At 44.7% G+C, this 21052-nt stretch overlaps 1 protein-coding gene across 1 annotated transcript in view; it reads left to right on the forward strand.

The window, feature by feature from the left end:
• The window catches only part of CAMK1D (calcium/calmodulin dependent protein kinase ID), a 399721-nt gene that overhangs the window by 157042 nt on the left and 221627 nt on the right, over positions 1 to 21052 (forward strand). The window lies entirely within an intron of this gene.

A 21052-nucleotide genomic window follows, 5' to 3' on the forward strand; every position in this document is an offset into this window, starting at 1 on the left:
GCAGCCTTACTAGGCACAGAAGTTGGAAGGTAAAACACAATTCTTGTCCTCCAGGAGCTCATGGCTTTAGTCAGGAAGTCTGATGGTGTAGATGCTGTGAGAAAAGTTTGATGAGGGGCTCCAGGGCAGGGCCGCCCAGCTTTTTCTTTGGGCTGGGGATTGAGGAAAGGTTTTAAGGTGGGCCCAGAAAATGAGAATATTTTTCTGGGGTGGAAAGGCAGAGGGACATTCCACCAGAAGGAACAGCCCCGGTAAGGAGATGGGAGGCAGTCTGGGGTGCTGGGAACTCCAGGGGGCTCATCAGACTGGTGTGGGGGGTTCAGGGTGAGGCATGGGAGACGGGAGGTTGGAGAGATCGGACCGTGGGGGCTTATATGCCCCGCTTTGGGCATTAACTGTCATTCTGTAGACAGTAGGGAGCCAGGGAAAGGTTGTAATGAGATGGGTAATGTGATCAGGATTCTTTCATAAAGATCACTGTGGCAGAACATAGAAGGACAGATTGGAGGGGGCAGGAATCAGCACATGGAGAGCAGTTAGGAGGCCGCTTGAGGAGTCTGGGAAGCAGCACTTTTAAATAGGAGCTCGGGTTGGGATAGGAGAGACAAATATGAGTGTGTGCACAAAATAGGATCTCTAGGACTTAGGGATTTGGAAGGAGTGGGGAGACGGTTGAGGGGAGATGGGTTTCTAAAATACCTACCAGATTTCTGAGTGGGTATCTGGGTGGATAATGACCTTTTAAACTGAGTTAAAGCATACAGGAACAGGAGGGCTGGTGATGAGTTCTGATGTAGACATGCTGAGTCTGAGGCCTTCAAGATGCCGTGTGGAGATGACCAGTTGACTATGGAGGCCTGGAACTCAGCTGTGACCCAGGCTTGCTAGATGTTTAAATTTTCTGAAACAACATACAAAAAGTATTTGGTACTTTCCACAACTAAATCATTGTAGATAAAGTCCCAGAGACCTGCTTTGTTCCAAATTCTGCCATATACCCTGGTCATTTGTATATTTCCATGCTATTTTTCATCCAAGTAGACCCATCTGAGAGACTGCTTGCTGTTTTATGTGCTGAATTTATTGCACAGTGAGAGATTTATGAGTTTTATTGGATTAAAGTAATGTAGCTAATATATCCTTAAGGATGTCTTTATACATGTTCTGAAAATAGCTCCAAAATGAATCTTCATCTTGATCAGTAGATACTAAACCAAGCTCAGAGGGAGGAGAAAGTGGCAAGCATCGTGGAGGGCAGGTGCCGTGTGCCGGAGAGCTGCTGTCTGACCTGGGCACTCAAAGGGCAGGACGTGTGTGATTCAGCACAAGTGTCCCTCAGTGGGTTGGTCAGCTGTGGTCCCAGGGATGATGGGGTGTTTTGTGCATTAGGGACTGTCACGTTACCAGGGTATATACCCTGGTTAAATTATAGAGCTTAGAGTTTCTGTGCTATTATGTACTTACAGGGCAGACACTACCCAAATCTAATTTCAAGGAAACACATGCAGCATTTTTAGAGAACTAGAAAGGCAAATATGTAAATAGACTGTCTGCATTTAAGTGAGAGATGAAGAGAGAAAGAGATGCATGAAGCTGGAAAATGGAGGCTGAGAGAAGTAACACACATGGATCTAGAGTAGCCCTTTTCCTAACAGCTGGGGACGCTGAGGCTTGGACTGGTTGAAGAGACACTGTCTGCATGGAACATGGCACCAGAATTCGACACTGTTCTGACGGTTACCTTGTAAGTGAAGAGATTATCTCACCCAGGAAAGGGGCCTGAGTAGGAACTGCTCTTAAATGGTGTGTTCTCCTCCATCCAGGCACACAGGGCTCTCAGCAGATGGTCTCTGCCATTTTCTCTCTAAATCAGTGGTTCTCAGCCCTAGTTGCATATTTAAACCATCAGAGCATCCCAATGCCCAGGCCCCATCCTAAACCTGTTGAGGTAGAGTTGGAGGTTCTGGCGGGCATTGGAAATTTTACCAAGCAACCCCTCCCCCCGACAGTGATTCTAACATGTGGCCAAATCAGTGTTGCGATCAGCCATTCTGGGTTTCTTGCCTCCTAGTCTCACCCCCAGGGGGTAGAGTCTCTCTTCATGTGCCCAGGAATATGGAAAGATGGGAAAGATGCGCACACACACAAACACACCAGACTTGTTTTCTTTAGGTGAGAGGTTCCACTTAGAGGAGCTGGATTTCATTATCAGAGCGGGGATTGGCCTGCGTCCACCATCTAGTCAGAGTGGAGCAGATACCGCCACTGGCTGGGTTTAAGAGCTAGAACCTGACTCTTTGAGGCTGGTGTTGGGGTTGGTCAAGTCAGCATGACCAGGTGCTGAGCCCATGTCAGGAGGGGAGCAGAGCTGCTGAAAGTAGCTGACGCCAAGGCACAGGAGTCCCATTGGCTAGGGTCGGCAGGAAGTGTGGCGGGCTGGGCCTTCTGGAGGGAGAGTGAGCTGAACACCTTAACCAGGTAAGAGCAGGACTTCAGAGGCCTGGGTGTTCCTTGCAGTAGTGCCTTGGTTCTCTGGTTTTCTTAGACTAGACAGACATGCTTCTCTCCAGGCAGATGCACTAGAGCAGGGGTGTCAAACTCATTTTCACAGGGAGCCACATTGGCCTCACGGTTGCCTTCAAAGGGCTGAATGGAATTTCAGCTCCATAACAGTTAAGGAGTAGTTACATTTAGACAGTCCTAAAATTACATTTGGCCCTTTAAGGCAACTGCAAAGCTGATGCGGCCCCTGGTGAAAATGAGTTTGACACTCCTGAACTAGAGGGAAGGTAGCTTTAGGACCTAAAGGAGAAGACAGCTGGTTTTGTATTAAGTAACAGCCTTCAGAGAATGACTGCCGTGTAGATTAATTCATTTAAATCTGGCTTGCTTCTGCTCTCTCAGCTTTGTTCTGATGGTAAGCTGGCCCCGTTCTCTTGTCGAGATCACTGCCAAGTGCCAGTTTATTGTGTGTGTTAGAGAAACATAGGCTTCAATAGAAATTCATCAATTCAGGGTGAACAAAACCGCTTTTTCAATGACTGAAAATGGCTGAGCTGGTAAAGCTGAAGCGTGAGTTTCTCAGGCACCAATACAGCTTTTTAAGAATCTGTCTGATCTGCTTAGAAGATGGCATTCTGACTTAGGGGCCTTTTGTTTGGAAAGCTAGTTTTGGAATTAAGGACACAGGCAGGAAGTGTGAAAGATAATGGTTAGCCCTAGCTGGGTAGCTCAGTAGGTTGGAGCATCATCCCAATGCTCCAAGGTTACAGGTTTGATCCCTGGTCAGGGTAGGTGCAAGAATTAACCAACGAATGCATGAATAGGCGGAGCAACAAATCAATGCTTTTTTCCCCCTCCTCTCTCCCTCTCCCTTCTTCTCTCTGTCTAAAATCAATAAATGAAAATTTTTTTAAAAGAATAATGGTTAAATGCCACAAAATAACAAATAGGAAGGCGTGTATGTATTTTACAATCCCAGAACCCTTGTTGAAAGTTCCCTTCAGTTCTAGAAACAACTGTGTAATTCAAGTAAAACAGGGTTGAGAGATGCAGTAAATTACTTGATGGTGGTTATTGTTATCATGTTGTGTGTGTGATAGAAGTTACAACTGTGCCACGCTCGAGCATGCACGTATGGGTGTGTCTCCTGCAGGAACCCTGGCCTCCCGGAAGGTTGCCAACAACCTCTCCTGGACCTGTTCAAACCAGGCTCTAACTTGGAAGCCTCAAATTACAGAGTCTTGGCTGACACGCTCCTCTGCGGCTCTCCTGGTGACCTGGCCTCAGAATCTAGCCCTCTGGAGCCGTGCACCTTGGCCTCTCTGTGTTTGGGAGCCTATGGATCTGACTCCCAAGTAAGGAGCTTCTTTCTGCCAGGCAGACAGTAAACTCAACTTTGCTCAAGCACACCATTTGGTGGGACTGTTTATTTCATCCTAACAGTGTGTGGATACAAGAAGTAAAATTGGTCGGATGCCAGCACAGCTTTACAGCCAGAGAGGAGGCCTTCTTATAGTGCTCTGTCCATAGTGGATAATCCAGGAATATTTTTAATTTGATTTGAGATCCAGAATCACTGTATTTTTATTCATTCTATCCATTGCTTGGGCATTACTTACAGAATTCCAGGAATGGGAGGAAAATAGAATTGGTGGTATCCCTTCCTACGAAGTAGGGATGTTCAAATTAGCCTGAGTAGGCACGTGGGCGTGTGGGTGTATCTGCCTGGTGACCATGAACCCCTGGAGCCTCTTGTGTTGTGTGGAATGGTTTGGTTTGTCTCCCTGTCTTTAGTCCTTGTTCCCACAACATGGTAGCAATGAGAGTTTAAATCCTTGCCTGATGTTAACCCTCTAACCTTAATTGCAGAAAGTCACCTGCTTGAGGGAATCAGACTCCCCTGTAAATGAGTCCCTGCATTGTGATCTTGCTATCCAGTGTTTACCAGCCCACCCCCACCCCCCATGTTTCAGTTTCATCCCCCCGAAAGGAATAGATGATACCTGAGCAGGTGGTTTAGGCCTCTGTGTCTCCCACCCTCTCCTTCCTGGCTGAGCGGGCTAAGTTTCAGTTTGAGATGCCCCCTCCTTCAGGATTCCCCTTTGGTTGTCTCTGCCTGGGTGGGACCCCACAGCACCAAGTTTGCCTCTGTCCCTCCTGACTCAGCTGTGAGGTCTACTTCTTGAGACTGGATTTTCCAAATCCAGTGCAGACTGAACTAAAGGCATGACAGTGAGAATGGAGGCAAGAGGTGGGAGAAGATCGAATGAGGGCCAGGAGGTTAGAAGCACTGGGTTTGGGCAATGACTAGGCAAAGAGGTGTTAGGATAAAGGAGAAGTCTGTGCCGACTCCCAGTTCTCTCTGGCAGTGGTGACCCAGGGGATGGCGGGTCCATCAGCCAGCGTGGGGCATTCTGGAAGAGGAGGCATGTGTCAGGGGAAGATGATTCTGCTATGGCAACAGAGCGGGCTTAAATCTAGTCTGGCTGTTCCTACCACCTTTCCTGCTATATATATGTCTCTGTAGATATTTAGAGTAGTTGAAGAAACAGTGTGTTGTATCACACTTCTAGAAAGAGTGTCAGTTATTTGCATGCTTATTTCCGTGTGCTATCTCTCTGTCATCCACTCTGCTTGTGTGTTTGGGGAGTTCAGCCCTTGTGTGGATTAGTCAGTGGTTTAAATTCCTCTAATAATATATATATCTTGGCAAACATTTCCCCATTCTGTAAACTTACTTAGCTAATGGCTTATACAAATATCACTTAAATGATTCCAGCAGAAGTTTATATATGTCATAGCCTAGTATTCCTAAAAAGTCAGAAGAGCTTAGATCAGAGGACCATGCGTGAAAGACGGAGTGTGGGGAGTCCTCAGAGTGACCAAGCTGGCAAATGCAGGAGAGGAAGCAAGGTGCCCTGAGGGGTTCTGTGTCTTTTCTGTTAAACTTTAGGTTGTGTCATTCTCCTTTCTACACAGTGTTGGCATATTATATGGGTAGATAAATGATTTTAGTGAAGTTTTATTTATGACTCATTGTCTATATTAAACTATATCTAATTTGATGAATAAATTTTATTTTACAAACGTGACATTTAGGCTTATAATTTGGGTGGTTTAAAGCACCCAAATTTAAAAGTTATCATTTTAAGGCTGTGTATAACTGGCATGTTTCCTTCAAAGTCAGCTTAAAATTGTGACCAGAGTCTTAGGTGACTGGTCTGAAGTTTTTAGGAAATATACAATTAAAGGAGTCAGTTCTACACTAACAGTTGCATGAAATTTGATAAATGGGACCCATTTTTAGCCATTTGCATTTTTTCCATAAGTATTTTTAAAATAGTGTTGACTGTATGATTTTGACATGTGGTAGATATCACTGAGGAATGCAAACACATGTAAAGATATTTTTAAACAAATACAGTGGTGTGATAGATGTGTTTCTGGTCTTGTTGAAGGCTACAGAACTGATGTATTAAGAACACACACGTGCATATATTATACACATTGTGTGTACTATACAGATACACATATATGTACTTATACACCTATGTAGATATACATTTCAGTTTTCTTATATCCTTCCGCTGAAGAGTGAGGGATTTTTTTTGCTTAATTTACTAAACGTGTCCTCCTGGTTGTCAAAAATCTGCTAATTACTTAAATAAGATAACCAGGCATGTGAAACACCAGGGGTGTCCAGCTTTTGGTGTCTTTGGGACACACTGGAGGAAGAAGTGCCTTGGGCCACACACTAAATACACAAACACTCACAAAAACAAACAAAAGAAATCTCGTAATGTTTGAAGTACATTTACGATTTTGTGTTGGGCTGCATTCATAGCCATCTGGGGGCACACGCAACCCCCAGGCTGTGGGTTGGACACCCTGCAGCATGTTCAAGGGCTGGGGGCTGCACAGACATTAGGCATCACCACCGCTCTCATCGTACTCTCTCTGTGGGAGAGCTAAGAGCAGAAACTGGTCTCCATTTTATGGGAGGAGAAACTGAGGCACCTTCGGAGTGTGGGAGTGTGGGGTGGGGTGAGTGATGGAGCTGGGGAGAGCTTCGGCAGTCGGCTTCTCACTCGCAGTACTGCTCTCATCTTCAGGGTGCCCGGCCTTCCCTTCTGTTAGGAAACTGCTGTTGGAGCTCCGGACACTCTTGGAACAACCGGTGGGGATCCGAAGTTATGTGACTCCCAATGAATAGTGAGAAGGAGATGTCAGTACATTTCAATACATGTCAGTAGATAGAAATAGAATAATTGACATAGATGTCAATCAAGTAAATTAATAGACATAACTCTAAAATCAGAATTCAGTCCTTTGTCCCAACTAAGTCACCAGAAATCTACAGCAATTTTACCTATTCTTTGAGATTTTAAATATAGATATTCTTCCTTTGTCATAATTTAGAAATTATCTGGGACTTCTACGAGCATTGTTTTATGTAATTGTCACAATAAAGCTAAGAAGTGGATATTATTATCCACGTTTTGCAGATGAGGAACTGTGACTTATGTGAGAAAATTCAAGGGCCACGTATGTGGTAACAGGTAGAGCAGGAAGTCAGACCCAGGTCTATCTTTCCCATTGTGCTTTTTTCTCTCTGGTGTCTCCATGTTGTCCCTTTAAGACAGGGCCACATAGTTTTGATGTAGGCAACAGCTCACTGCATGTCGGAGTGCTCACTCATGGGGAAAGAGTAAATCTCCAATGGTCCATTTCTTAGTACTGTTAAAGAGGCAGTGCAGCACATGGGTGAAGACCTGAGTTTTCATCTGACCCCACCATGCAGAAGAAGCTCTGTGACCTTGGACAAATGATTTCAACTCTGTGCCTCCTTTGTCAGGAGGATGGGGGTGATATCAGTTCCTGCATCATGTGGTTGTTGTAGAGATTAAAGAATTAATGCATGACAGGCACTGGAATGGTGCCTGGTACATAGCATGCGCTCTCCAAATGTTTGCTGTTTACCTTATTATTACATGTACCAGGGACATCTCGTCAGACAATGGGAATAGGGCAAAGCTGCCTTCCCAGAAATCAGCCACACAAGTTTTGCCCCATGGTAGGGTGCCCTGTGGGGGCCCAGGGAAGCCCTACTGGCAGCGTGTGCAGATCCTGCAGCAGTGAGGTGGCTGGCACTCGTCCAGGGGACAGAGGATTGCCGTGATAATACCCAGTGTCCTGCAAGTTGTCAGAAATCTGTCAGCTTTACTGTTTTTCTTCCTGAAAAAAAACAAAACAAAACAAAACTGTGACAACTTCTGCTCTTCTCGTCTGTCTCACTGTCTGCATCCCCTAACATTAGAGTCACAGAGCACTGGAACAGGAGCTAAGGGATCTTGGTTCAGCTCTCTCGGCTTCCGGTTGAAGAAACAGAGGCAGAGGCTGAGACTGGCCCAAGGTCACAGACCTAACTCTGGCAATAGTTTCTGACCTCCTAATTTCAGACTCTTTGTGCATAACCATACTGTCTGTTGTACAGAATCCCTCAGGAGAAGGTGAGAAAACAACTCTTCCTTTTATTTACAAGGCCCTTTGGTATGTGTGGCAGAGAAAAAAGACTCTGCCCAGGTAGCTTGGCCAGATTCCAGGACAGGATATTGAATCTGGTTTCCAAAATTCCCCTGATGATTTCAATTAGATATGCTGTTCTTTCCTCCCCCTGTGTCCTGGGGATGCAGTGTTGCTGTGGGTTGTGATTGCTATCCAGTCTCCGGTTCTCTGAAATTCACCAGAAAGGAGCTCAAGAGGCCGGCCTCACTCAGAGCTTGTCTTAAAGATAAATAAAATATTGGGAATGTTTGATGATGCTGGTTCTTGTGCTAGTTTCTTTTTTTCTTTTCAAAGATTTTATTTATTTATTTTCTAGAAAGAGGGGAAGGGAGGGAAGAGAGAGTGGGAGAGAAACATCAGTATGTGGTTGCCTCTTGTGCGCCCCCTACTGGGGACCTGGCTTACAACCCAGGCATGTTCCCTGCCTGTAATCGAACCGGGGACCCTTTGGTTCACAGGCTGGCACTCAGTCCACTGAGCCACACAAGCCAGGGCCTTGTGCTAGTTTCTTGTCAATAGAAGGGAGATACCACTTCTTAGAGGTGCAGTAGGAAGAAGCCAGCTACAGACTGTGGAATAATTTGGAAAATATGGAAAGTCCTACTCGGCGGAAAGGTTATAATCCAGGAAGATATTTTCCACTCTCCACATGTGGCCAACAACCAGGGAGGTGTGCTGGACACCCAAGTACTGCTCCTTCCCTCCTTGGCTTTGTTTTATCCTCCATCTTCTCTGCAACTTTCTGGGATTGTCTAGAAACAAAGAGAAGGCTGCCTTCTCACATACTCTCAGGGACCTCAGAATGAGTTTGAGGGACATTGGGTGATCCTGAGGGTGACCAGGGTAGGGAAGCCACTGAGGAGAGACTGACGATGACCAGTGAGAGAGGTACCATTTGCAGAATAAACCCACGTGTTTGAGAAGCCACAGAATTGCCCTCAATGACTAATTTTTATACATGTATTATGTAACTTTTTCTGGGTATAAAAGTCAACTAACAGAAAGAAGTTTTCACTCAAGCATTGGATATTCTTTCTAGTGAGTCTCCTTGCTGGGGAACCAAGGGATAATGTAGCCATTTTTTAAAATTGAATGCTTCCCTGAGTCAAGTTAAGTCGGTTTGTTTGAATTGCATATCCACGAATCCAAACCCAGTTGCCCTAGCTGTGAAGCCTTGTGTGTTGTTGTGTTTGCTTGCTTATTTGTTGTTTGTTTAATCCTAGTAGAACTCCCTCCAGCACAAAGCAACTTGATACAGCCCCTGGGAGAGGGGCCCCTAAGGACGGCAGAGTGCAGATGTAGTGTAGTGCCTCAGGTCCTGGGCCCAATGTTAGTGATAGCTCACATCACATTAAAACTTGGGAGACAAATTCATTTGTGAGTGTATCCTTTTTTTAAAAAAAAAAAGATTTTATTTATTTTTAGGAAGGGGAAGGGAGGGAGAAAGAGGAACATCAATAAGTGGTTGCTTCTCGAGTACCCCGTACTGGGGAGCTGGCCCGCAACCCAGGCATGTGCCCTGACTGGGAATTGAACTGGTGACCCTTTGGCTCACAGGCCAGCACTCAATCCACTGAGCCACACCAGCCAGGGCTTACTCCGGTTTCCTTTAAAGGGGTCAGTAGAATGGTTGAAACTTTGACTGACTTGTTCTTGGTCCCAGAGTGAGGTTTTTTTCTTTTTCTTTTCTTGGAATACTTATTTCTTAAAATCTTGTAGAAGATTATAGGAATAATAAGTTACTGTCACAGAAAAAAAAGTTGCTCATTGATATAATTTCCTGGAGAAATATGGCAAGTAGGTTTTATTTTTATAAAACGTCATTTAATTAAGTGACACAGTATTTCATTATGCAGACATGGATGCTATAGCTCATTTAGGTAGTTTGGGGACAATCCTTATTTAGATATTTTGGTCTATTATTATTATTATTCAGTCAATGTAACTTTTCCACAAACATATCTCTCTTTAAAAAATAATTTTGAATGAGTGTTCTTTTATAATGACCAGTGTCAAGCAGTATAGTGCAAACTTCTGAATGAAACTTTGTTCTGAAGAAACTACTTACGCAAGAATTGTGCCTGAAATATTCACAGTATTGTTGCTGAGTCAGATGAACAGATGGCAGCGAGACTTTTCACAGTACATAGTATTTCATCCGCCTGTATTCTCTGTTTACAAGAGTTCATTTAGAGTGGACATGTAATTTCCTTTGGCAGCAATGAGCTGCATTCACTTACTTGCAAAAAGCATAATTTTTTAAATGAAGTTACCTGTAATATCAATATATCACTTAGATTTGTTCATTGTATCTTTTTTGAATGGCATCATCTACATTTATTATATAAAATCTTGCTACGGTCATACCTCAGTACTCATTGGTTTCAGAACTCGTTAAACTCTACTCGTAGAATTTTGACAAGAGAGCAATGTTCCAGCACTCTGCGCTTGCTCGGAACTCATTGCACTCGCTAGAACTTGTTTTGAGTCCCAATGCCGCCCCATAAGAGAAAATGCTTCACTGCTGTCGCTTGCTCCATACTCGTTGGTTTCGGCACTCATCATGCATTCCGGAATGAATTAACAAGTACCGAGATACCACTGTATTTTGAACTTGGTTTACTCAGGAACAGATCCAGTTGAAATTTATCTTTAATACTCTGAAAAATTGTTCAGGATGGAATAAAAAAACATAAAGGTATTCGGAAATCTGCCTAGGAAAATGAATATTTTAAAGTTCTTGAAACCAGTGTGCTAAATGTCAACAATAATTAGCTTTACATCTAAATAGATGGGCCAGTGATCCGAATAGCTGTAGGTTCAAGAGTCTAGAAGTGCTTGAAACAAGTCAACTCCCTTTAAAAATATTTTGTAGCTCAGACTCCTAAATAATTTAGATTTGTCTTTTGCTAATTACTGTGTATTGGAGAGCTCTTAAATCTACTTAATAGGGATGCATCATACTTCCAAGATTGTTGACATCCTCCTAGCCTTTAATTCTTTTTGCTCTCCCTCTTTGAGATGCCTGAGGAAAGGAGTGGTTGTGCTGTGGTCTCCCTCTGGCCGTGTTCACATGCTCTCCTGTGTCTGGAGTGTACTTCCTCTGCACTGGTGTGCTGTCTGTTGGGGGGTCCTTTGCTGTCTGAGTGTGGTCCTTAGACAGGAGCATCAACATCTCCAAGGAGCTTGCTAGAAATGCAGATTCTGGGGCCCCACCCTGCACCCTCTGAATTAGGATGTGCAGCCAGACCCCCAGACGATTCATGTGCACACTTACCCTTGGGAAGTACTGATTGAGGAAACTTCGGAAAGCAAGATGCTTCGACTGACCTTTCTGTGTGCTCCAGCATCTGGTATTTTTCTCCCTTTTGACACTTGTCACAATAGAGTTAATTGCTCAGTTCCTTGTCTGTCTTTCCCATTGTATTGAAAGGTCCTTGAAGGGAGGGATCCTATCTGAGCTCTAAATGTATGTCTAGTGCCTGGCAGAGTCCCTGCTACGTAGTAGGTGCTCCATATATCTTTGTTGAATTGAATCATACCAGTTTGACGAGAGGAAAGATTGAGGATTACAGTATGTCTTCCCTTCCCTCTTAAAAAAAAAAGTTAGAATACTTTATTTCTTGAGTGATTAGGAATCTTCAAGTATTTTCAAGGCATAAATATATGTATCCTAACAAAAATGTTTTGAGAGTGGCCAGTTTGTACTCATTTCAAAGATAGAAATTGGCATTAAAAAACTAGAAACTTAAAAAAAATAGTTTCAATATAATATGTTAAATCCCTATTGGAAATATCCCAGAATTTCCAGTTTTGTTGTCGGTTCCTCTTGGCTGGAACATGGAACACTCTTTAAAAATGTAGACTCCAGTAGGAAATGTGTGAATGGCATACCACAGACATGCCCCTATTGTTTAAAATAATCCTGGCTAAGGTTTGCCTCTCAGATGCAGCTTCTCCAGAATTTTAAATAAGAAAAGAGAATATTTATTTATGGCTCTAAAGTTTCAATGACTTAAACTGCCTTCTGGAAAGAAAGTGGTGGTATTTTGAGCTGAATTAATAGATTCATTTATTTCTTGAACCTTATTGATTACTGTATGCACACTTTCAAAATGAACTAGACCCCGTCCACACCTTGAGGTGCCAATCACTGGGACAGGGAATCCTCTCAGAATGCCCTGTAAGTGTGCCTAAAAGTGGCCTGCGCACCTTTAGGACAGTGCAAGTGCTTGGCAGAGGGGTTCAAAAGAGGAGTCAAACATTGCCACCTGGTGAGTCAGAAGAAGGTGACATTGGAGTGACCTTGAAGGATATAGGCTTTTCTGGGATGGAGGCAGGGGAAAGGGGAAATGTGTCTGTGGATGGAGCAGCTGGAATAATTATAGACAGAAAGAGATGACAAGTGGGGGCTGAGTTTGGCCATGGCTGGAGTGTTTGAGAAGATGCAAGTGTGAAGGAGCAGGAAAGATGGGCCAGAGCACAGGGTAAAGGGCTCGGACGTCCTCTGTGAGGCCTCCGGGTGACCGCTGAAGAACGTTATATGGAGGAGGGCTGGAAAGGAGTGTTGGGAAAATGGAGGATGACCTTTGGGGCAGGTGCAGGGGTGGAGTAGAGCCCTCTCCGAGTAGGGACTGAAAGACCACCTGTTGTGAAATTCCTAGCCAGAGGGCTGGGGTCCTAGGCAACCCTGTGGACCTTCCTTAAGACACTAAGGAAGAAGACTCAATGGAACTCTGCAAGTACTGGGAGGTAAGGAATGAAGGAAGTGGGAGCTCAAGTCTGAGGGACTGGGAGAGTTCTGGGGCTGTTAGCAGAAAGAGAGAAGTGAAGAACAGGGCAGGGTTCCATGCCATACATTTGGATATCTTTCTTTCCTTCCAATAGGACATCTAATGGGAGAATTAATTAATGTGGCCCCAGAGGCCTGAGGGAGATGAGGCTATGCCGGAAGGCAATCAGACCACTGGCTTGTAGCACTGCGATAGAAAATGGTACTTGTTTCAGTTAATAATGCCTGTGGGTGAGCCATGTGCTGTGGCTGCAATGTCAGGCAAGGGAGGAAAGAGGGGGGGATTATGGAAATGGGTAGTTTTCCCCATTGTGCAAGACTGATTTGCAGAGACACAGGCGAAGAGACTGAATGTTGTGATTGCGCATTGTGGTTAGCAGTGTCTAGATGCATTACCCTCATTAGGACAAAAATTCTGGCTTCTGAGGTAGGTCATAATGATAGCCTGGGTTTTTAAGATGAACTAAATAAAGCAAACACTTAATGTTATTGGGAGTACATAGTGGGAGGATTTGTCCTCTGAAGTTCCGACCTTTAGGACAGTGGTTTTCACGCTGTGGATTTTGATGATTTCGGAATGCCTGTGTCTTCTCCTTCCTTCTTTTTTCTCCCCTTCTTTTCTCCCTCTTGCCTTCTTTTGCTACTAAACTTCTTTAAGTAGTGTTTCTACATCTACTGCTCTACTTCCTCATCGACTCACTGATCACCCCTGTCCTACACAGCTCTGCCCAACCATGGTGCTGATGCTGTTTCCTCAAAGATCATCAATTAATTCTGAGTTGCCACAAACATTATAGCCTTTTCAAAGTATATATTCCCTTTGATGGCAAGAAAGATGGAATCTCCATCTGTCCAACTGTTCATCCATCTCTCCATTCATTGAACAAATCTTTTTTGGATGCTAATAACAGTATTCCTCTATACTGATTGGGGAATTCCTATGGCCAGTCCCTGTGTGTGCATTATCCTATATTCTCACAGCAGCTCTGAGTTAGTTACTGTGGGCACCCACAGTTAGCAGACAAGGGACCTAAACATCAAAGAGATTAGGCAACTTCCACATGACCACCCAGGTCATAAGTGGCAAAGACTAGATTTGAACCTGTTGGATCCAACTCTAAAAACCAGAATCCAAACCACCACACTCTAGTGGCAGTTATGTTTCTGTTATACATATGTGCTGTGTGCATCTGGGGGATACAAAAGCAAATGGGACATGAGACTTGCATTTGCAGTCTAGGGTGAGACCCAGAAGCATAAGCAGAAGACACCAGTTCTTTAATAAGTGCTGGGTGCTCCAAGAGCCCAGGAAGGGGGCACCCACCCATGGAAAGGGACTTTCGCTGAGGAGCTAGCTATCTTGTGAGCCAAGCCCTGAAGACCAAGCAGAAGTTGGCTAGTTGGGTGTGGCAGAGTAATGAGTTTTTGGAAGATGGAGAAACAGCCAGAGGGGCAGAAGAACATGATATGAGCAGGGCACAGCTTTGTGTCTGAAGTAAGATGAGAGAAGCTGAATCACTCCTCTCCTGGGTCCACCCCCTGGGTCCGTGGCTGTAAGGCCCTGCATAATGTCTCTTGTGTCTTTCTCTCCTGCACATTCCTATGCTGGGCACTCATCGCCTTACACCTGGGCAGTTGCAACAGCCTTCACTCTCCACATCTTCCACTCTTCCAGTGTCACTAAAGCCAACTAAGCTGTAGTGCCCTTTGATCAACCCACTCTCTCAATTAAGGGATGGCTCTCCACTGGTCAAACCATTTAGTCCACATTCAAGATCTGGACATTGGGCGTCTCCTGTTTCCTGTTGCGTCTCTCATGACACATCTACCTGTTTGCATTGGAACAAACAAGAACTCTTGTCTGCTCTCTCAGTACACTATGCTTCCACATCTCCCATCTCCTCATTTTGGTAGTTTTATAATCCTCTTCCCCTTTTCTCACTCTACTTATCAAAAACCTTATGCATCTTGACCAGTCCAGCCATAATCCCCTCTTCATTCTCTAAATTGCTGTTGTCATCACAGAGCACCCTGGGCTGCCTCACCTTTTGTTGTTGTTTATAGCCTGTAAGGCAGTGGCCGAGTTCCTGTTCCTCCGATCCATTCCCATAGCCCCAACTTTGTAAGTCAGCAGTGAAGGGAATGACTGAGTTTCAGAGGGGCCTAAAACCCTCCTTGTTGCCCTTGCTCTGGTGGAATTATTCCAAAGGTGTCTTCTTTGAGCTCTTCTCTGTGTCTCTTTGGGCATTTTTTCCCTGAGAAGAAAATCCAATGATTCCCATGTCTCCTGAGGAAGCAAAGATTACCCTGTGAAACCTCACAGGGTCTGTGGGCAGAGCCAGGATTCCCCAGCAAGGGGTGTACTGAAGGTTTGGTCATCTGAACTGGCCTGTGTGAGCCAGACCTCTCCTGTCCAGGCAATTCTTAAGGCTACTATTTGCTTGTCATCATGATCTGTGAGTAATTTGACTAACAGACATTTCCGAATTGAAAATCTAGGCTATACCAATGCAGTCCAACTAAAATATACATGAAACTATATGCATAACTTCAGTGAAAGACTGGACCCTGCTGTGGCGGGCAGCTGGTCTCCTAGGTCCCAGTAGTTGGTGTACACAGCCAGTGACTCTGAAAGTGTTGAATTAGCTACAGAGGAACTCTGAGAACACAGTTTCTTAGGAGAAGTGTTGGGTGACCGTGGGAGCTGTGCTTTGTGTGCAGAGGGCTTGCTGTTGGAACAGGGCTCCTTAACCAGTTCCAGTTTCATCTTGTCCTTGAGAACTGGAATGGAAGTCATAACTAAATGACTGCATCATTTAAGAACCACCAGAAAGCGAGTCACAGAATTCCGTGTCTTGTTGTTCAGGTACCAGCCTGAGGAAAATGCAAGAGTGGTTGAGGAAGTTTCCATGAGGAGCCACTGAATGGCCACAGGTTGGAAATCAGGTTCTGGAAGGAGAGCCAAAAGTGACTGGGATTATTTTACCTGGAGACATTTGACCAATGGAATTTGTTAATATATATGTGTTATTGCATTTGAGGGCCAGTATTTGGTGGGGGCACTGTGCCTTTTCAGTGCCTGAAGATGTAGAATTATAGCAAGTAGACATAATAATCAATCTTTTTTATTTTGTGTTGAAGGTAATGAGTCCCAGGGAAAGGAATCACAGCTTACCACTTGTCCTGGGCAGGGTGAGGGTCAGGACATGGGGCCCGAGAACACAGAAGTGGAGTGAGGCTAACTTTTGCATTTACCCTCTTAGGATTCTTTTGGGCTCGGCCTGAGAATTAAATTAACATAAGGCAGATCAACAGGAGATAAGCATACAGATTTAGTTAGTACAGGTTTTATGTGATATGGAAGGCTTCATACGGAATAAAGACCCAAATAAATGGTGAGATCTACTTGCTTTTGTGTTAGTTTGAAGGAGGCAGCAGATCTGTTTGTGTAGAATTCTCTCCATCTCACCTTCTTATCGTGATGATAAGAATGCTCCTTTCCTTCTAGCATAGGGAGGATATCTTTCACATGAGAATTTCATCTAATGCTTTTAAGAAAAAGAGAGGAGGTCAGAGTGTTTTCCTTGTCTTTGCTTTTTTTTCTTTTAATTCAGAACATTTAATATATCTTTAACTCAAAGTGGTCAATATGCTAGAGTGGCGTATTTTGGGGTGTCATGTCCTGAACTCCTGCAGAAGTCACAGGTAAAATTTAAGTAGGATAAAAACAATGTCTTGTCGGGAGAAGATGATCTGATATTGGAATGAGGGAAAGTAGTATCTCGCCTGGAGAGGTTAGAACATACGGCCCATACTGGGACAGGTGGAGCTCTACCTAGAATGGAAGGGCTGATTTTTCAATGGCTCCTTAATCTGATGTCTCCAAATACAATCTGATGTGTCCTTTGAATGTAGTATAAGAATAAATTGTTCTGACAAGCATATAGTTTGATAATTGTCATTGTTAAAATAGCTTGTCCCATTTCTAGTCAGGTATGTTTTAAAATAAATAGCAAAAAAGGTGCTATTCCCCTATTTTATCTGAACCCTTAGATTTTATCTGACACCACAGTGGAATGAATTAGAGCATCTCTGTGTTTCTGATACACTCCATGTTTCCATGGTTTGGGCTTTCTCATTCAGGGGGCATTTCCACTTTGAGTTTTTCTCATTTCAAGGACTGCGTGAATGTGATTGTACTAGCCATATTGAGAGTAATCAAAGCACTATGATGGCAAAGTGGTTGTCAGCACTTGGGCACAGTTTTCATGTGTCTTCAGGATAAACAGTTTCTGTGCTTGTTTCTCCCATGTGGTGATCAAGTGCAGAGCCTGCGTGAACCCTGAAGGCCAGCCTAGACCGCTGCGCTGGCCTTCGGTGACCTGCCACCTGGGTCATTCTGAAGCCTGCTGTAGGCTCCAGGACACCACCTCTGCCTGCCCCAAAGGGTGTTTCCTCCTCAGTGGGGGGAGTGTTCTGAGCCACACCTGCTGTGAGTTTTAATTGAGGGTCAGTTGTGGCAGGCGGACCACTAACATCATCAGCTTCTCTCAGCCTTTTGAAATGAGGGGTTCTGCCAGGTTCATTGCTCTGACAAGTGGTCACACAAATGTAGCACTTCAGAACGGGAACATTCCTGAGTATTCGTAGGCTCCAGCACTCATGGAAGGCCCCCTGGGGGCGAAGGACCCAGTGGCATTCTCCTGCCAAACCTATGTGAAGTTTTTCACAACATTTGGAGAAATATTTTAAATATCTTTTAAGTTGTTTCTACTCCAGTGTTGTAGGAGTAGCAGCCCAACACGACCTAGAGTATTTTCATATTAGCTAAAGAAACATCGACTTCAGTTAGCTTAAGCTAAAGATGTGTATTAGGAGAATACTGGTTTATCTTAGCTAATCAAAGGAAAAAATGAACAACCAAGATTGTAGAGGCAATCTTGTCTGTTCCTGGAATGTCATCTTAGGAATTCACGGTCCTTTCTGGGGTGTAACCATTAGTGTCACTCAACACTGTTTTCCCTGCTTCCCTGTCTGTCTGTCTGTCTGTCTGTCTTTCTCTCCCCCTCCCCTCACTCTCAAGTCTCACTTTTCTTATCTCTCTCTTCTCCCCTCCTGCCTTCCCTTCCTCCCTCCTTTTTCAGAGTTCAGATTCCTAGGACAGCATTCACCTGTGCTGGGTCAAGAGCTATTCTTGGATTAGGCAGATAAGGTCAGGCTCACATGGCATAACTGTGGCCCTGGGGGACCCATCTAGGTGTTTCAGGAGCTGTGCCCAGAAAAGGGAGTCTCCTTGTGAACTCAGCATCCCACTTACAGCTGTCTGCCATATGGGGTTCTCAAAGGTGTGTTCCCACTTCAGTGAAAATCAGGGAATTGAAAATGCATATTTTTATCTCTCTGAAGGAGAATGTTTCTGCTACCACAACAGAGGTGTATAGAATTTGTCCAGCTTAAAGCTTAAGTTGTCAACTCATGCTTACCCGGACAGGGTGACTCGTAAGGAGGAACTCAGCTCCCAGAGAGGTGCAGAGCATCCTGATGGTTGACTTGTAGCAAAAAAGATTTGCTTTTGTGTGTAACCATTTTAAATCCTTTGTGAAATGCTCATGTAGTTGTGAATCCAATGGCACTGACTACATATGAGAACATGTGACAGTCGCATGGCCTGTGTACTCTGGTGTCCACTCTTCCTTCTGAAGCCTGGTCCTACCCAGAAGTTGCCTGGGGTGGTGCTTGCCAGGGCTGCAGCAACGAGCCAGGGCTCCACACTGCCCTTCTGCCATAGAGTGGTCACTTTGCACCAGATGCTTAACTCCCTTAGAGCTGTTCTCAAAGGAGGGGCCTCCTTTAGGATAGAGACTGGTCTTTTTTTTTTAATTTTTTAGAGAGGGAAAGGGAAGGAGAAAGAAAGGGAGAGAAACATAAATAAATATAAATTCGTGGTTGTCTCTTGCATGCCCCAAACTGGAGACCTGGCCTGCAACCCAAGCATGTGCCCTGATTGGGAACTGAACCAGCAACCCTTTGGTTCACAGACCCGTGCTCAATCTGAGCTACGCCAACCAGGCCATGAGACTGGTCTCCTTTTGAGAAAGCCACCCTCTAGGTTCTTATGCTCTGTGGGATGGTGAATGTGGGACAGGGCCAGGGGAAGCTGGAGTCCCCTCAATGGGTGCCATCTTCAGAGACTCTAAGTGGTAGACAAAAGAGCCCAAGATGATGAAAGTAAGACCAGCTATATATTTGAAAATTTGAGATGTTTCTATAAAGCAGCAAGTAAAGTCTGCAAAAGAGGGCTGCAGTAACAGTTCACCTCACATGGTTAGGTGGTCTTACCCTTTTGTTAAGGACAACACCTGCTCTCCCAAGCTAGCTCCAGAGAGAGCCCATGAAAGACAGCGGACTTGACCCCAGCCTCCCCTGCAGCTCCAGAAGTAACCTGTGCTCAGTGTCTCCTGCTGAGGAACACGACCACCTCTGGTTACCTAAGGTGGTGAGAACACCAAAAGCTAAGATGTTACAAAGGAAGATCAAGATGTCCGTGTCCTTCAAGGGGTATATTTTGCTGTTGATAGCCCAGGGGTCTGTTCAGTGGGTCCCTCTGGCAACCCCATGCCCAGGGTGCTTCCACCATCTCTCACCTGCCATCTGCAAGGAGAATCCTCGGCCTACAGATTCCTCAACATCTAGGCCAAGAAAGGAAGGTCCAGTTTCCTCTCCAGCCTTCCCTTGTCCACATCCACGCTCTCACTGTCCTGTCTCTGGAGGGCCCCACCCCACATACTAGGTGATGGACACCACAAAATAACTTTGCTTTTCAGGCCAGATCTCGTCTTTTCCTCTGCCGTTTTCCTCCCAGTCTTCAGTAGATGTGCCAGCGTCAGGACACAGAAGGGGCACACCCATACACTGGGAAGAGTGTGTTTTCTCCTTCACTCACCTTCCTAACTGCCTGAGATTGAGTCATTGGTCCAACATAACCATTGAAATACAGAGTGGGGCAAAAGTAGGTTTACAGTGGTTCTTATGGAAAATACAAGAATTAAATTGTACAAGAATAAACTCTGTGTCTTGTGTACTCACAACTGTAAACCTACTTCTACCCCACCCTGTATACAGAGGATAAAGCAAAGGTATCACTCTTCTTTGAAGGACTAATTTGTCTCTGGTTGCCAAAGGGCATTATCTGTGCTCTTCCTGGTTAAAAAATGTACTTGGTGCCTCACACAAGGGCTTTCACAAGAGCTTTACAAGAGCTTTCAGTTGAGCTCAGGAATGTCCACTGAGCAGCTATTCTGTGTACACACATTTGAACCAACTAAATCTATTGTGAAAGTCAGTTCACACAAAACATAAACTTAACGTCATACAAAAGTACAGGAAAGATGGAATCTCAGAAAAGAACAGTCTTCCAGGCAAAAAATAAAAACACAGCCCCCGAACCCTCCCTTTCTTATAGTACTTATTTTTTCTGTTCCCACCCCTGGCAGGTGAGAACCTGCCAGGCGCTGTCCCCAGAGTGGCGTTGAGAACTGCTTGTCTAAGTCAGCTCTGTGGTTTTACTGATAAGGAACGTGAGTCACAGGCAGGCTGCTGGCTGGCCAGCTACCTACTAGCAGAGACTGGTCCTCACGTTATCTTACACGAAAATTTGGACCGGGAGTTTTCTTGGCTTCCTCGCCCTTGGAACATCTTATCTTTAGTGGTTTTCATTTCATTCACTCTTGTCTTCAGTTGCCTTTTCTGTGAATTGTCTAGTCGTCTCCTTTTAAAGGAAAACAGACTTCTCTGCAATGTTGAGAGAGGTTGTTATGGTAAATAACCTAAAATTAATAAGCAACAACTGAAGAGTAGCCAGCCCATAACCACTTTCCTAAAATACACTCTGACTTCTAAAATAAGCAGGAGCAAACAACAGTTTAGAGCCCCTCTAATAATATCCTGTACATAAAATTCTGGGAGATTTGGAGCTAGCAGCACATCGGCTTTCTGGCTGTCTGCACATATTCAGGGTTAGGTGATGGACGGCAGTGGTGTGTTGGCTTTGGTTGCAGCCTCTGGTCCTGGACTCTGGCTGCATGTTAGCACTGCCAGGGCCTGTCCTGGCCAGGTAGCTCAGTTGGTTAGAGTGTAGTCCTGGTATACCTAGGTTGTGGGTTCAATCTCTGGTCAGGGCCTATATGAGAAGGA

The sequence above is a fragment of the Phyllostomus discolor genome, chromosome 1 (genome assembly GCF_004126475.2).
Source record: "Phyllostomus discolor isolate MPI-MPIP mPhyDis1 chromosome 1, mPhyDis1.pri.v3, whole genome shotgun sequence".
NCBI lineage: Eukaryota > Metazoa > Chordata > Mammalia > Chiroptera > Phyllostomidae > Phyllostomus > Phyllostomus discolor.